Here is a 1993-nt window from a genome sequence, read left to right as displayed (position 1 = left end):
CACACATACATCCATACTCATCAGTTATGCAATGAAAAATGCTTCATTTAGCTATATAACATACCATACCAGAGTCTGTACAAAACTAGGATACACAAACCCATACAATACTAAGGTATACAATCCCATAAATACCGTATATACTCTTGGTGTCTACAAAAACCACCAAGACAACCCGGTTACAAAATCTCGTACCTAATCAGGCACTATCAGCAGCTAATGACACCCCCACTTCTGATTGCTAGGATACTAAATACGGCTACCTGATAGACCTAAAAACATTATACGTACATTTGGGGTGAGACACCTCTCAGTAAGGGAGAAAGTAGGTTATATCAGTGTGTGACATACTAGTGTTATTTTACGTAAAACATAACACTATACAATACTATACAGTTTGAAAACAATTTCATATAGTTCCAGTATTTTCACAAATGCATTCCAGTACATACGATACCCAAAACATACAGTCAGTGTCGTCACACTAATACGCAACTACGCTATGAAACCCAAAACTTCAAGCGATTACATTGCCAATACGATGTAGCTCACACTAATATGCAACTACTCCATGAGCCCGAAGTTCCACATTGATTACATTGCCAACACCCAACTATTCCATGAAACCCGAAACTTCACATTGATTACATTGCCATACAGTGTAGCTCACACCCCTCGGTGACCTGCCGGGATACATAGTGATATTTCACACCCTCAGATATAAAGCCGAACACTCTTGCCCACGGTTTTCACATCGATACATGGCGCAGCGTATGGCAATTAGCCGCCAGTAGCTGTTTTGGGGTACGGTAATTAGTCGCCCCTAGTCGATTTCACAAAACCAAGAATCATTTTGGAGCTCACACTCTTATACATATCAGCGTACGGTAATTAGCCGCCACATAGCTGTTTTACAAAATATCTGGAACAATTACATACAACCATACATACCACACTTATTTGGTTTATGGAAAATCATATCATTTTCCAATTCAAGTATACAATTTATACAAATATGGATAACAATCATCTCAATAATACAATTTAAACAAAACGAATAGTTTTCCAAACAAAGTAGAGATGATACTCAAAATCCCCAAATTTTCCCAAAAAATGTAACCCAAAAATATCGTATTTTATCCGATAGATTTTCCTAAATAAGTTACCAAAACATACATACGATCGTAGCCTACAAGCTTACTGATCCTGATTTCGAATAAACTGATATAAACAGAATCCCCTTATCTTAACCCGAATTCCAACTATGAACCGAGACTCCAAAACCTACAAACCACAGTACAATATATGCTTACCATTCGTACTACTACACATCTTCTAAATCAAAAATGAAAATCGAGCCTTACCTCGATTTTAGCCCAAAACCCGAAAACACTCAAAATGAGATTCTGATCCGCTAGAAACGTAGAGAATCCTCCCCTGATCCTCGCAGTAACGTTGGATTTACGAATCAAGCGATGAACGGCGAAAAAAACTAAAGAGAGAAAGTTCTTCAAGTTCTAGAGAGAGAGAGAGGATATTTTGAGATTACTTAACTCAGAAGCAATGGAAACTGATATTTATGGCCCTTGACTCGGCCGCCCTCGTCGACGAATTAGCGTCCTTGTCAACGAGTTTGCCATTACCTTCGTTGATGAAGCAGTGGCCTCGTCGACGAGCCTTTGAATTTTGTTGACAAGAACAGAAGGGACTTTGATGACGAACTATGGCCTCGTCGACGAATTCTACTCAATTTACCAATTTACCCTTCTTTGAAATATTAAATCCACATACCACGGTTTGGGTTGTTACACAGTCAAATTACCTTTCCATACCATCAAGACTCCACCTTTGGACTTGTAATTGAAGCCATTACAATCCAAAGTTCTAAGAGATATCAAACTCTTTCTCAACTCATGTATATGTCTTACATTACACAATGTTCTTACAACACCATCAAACAATTTTATCTTTACATTTCCTATGCCAACGATAT

Source organism: Malania oleifera, chromosome 2 (assembly GCF_029873635.1).
Source record: "Malania oleifera isolate guangnan ecotype guangnan chromosome 2, ASM2987363v1, whole genome shotgun sequence".
In the NCBI taxonomy this organism is placed as follows: domain Eukaryota; kingdom Viridiplantae; phylum Streptophyta; class Magnoliopsida; order Santalales; family Ximeniaceae; genus Malania; species Malania oleifera.
This window is presented reverse-complemented; position numbering follows the sequence as displayed.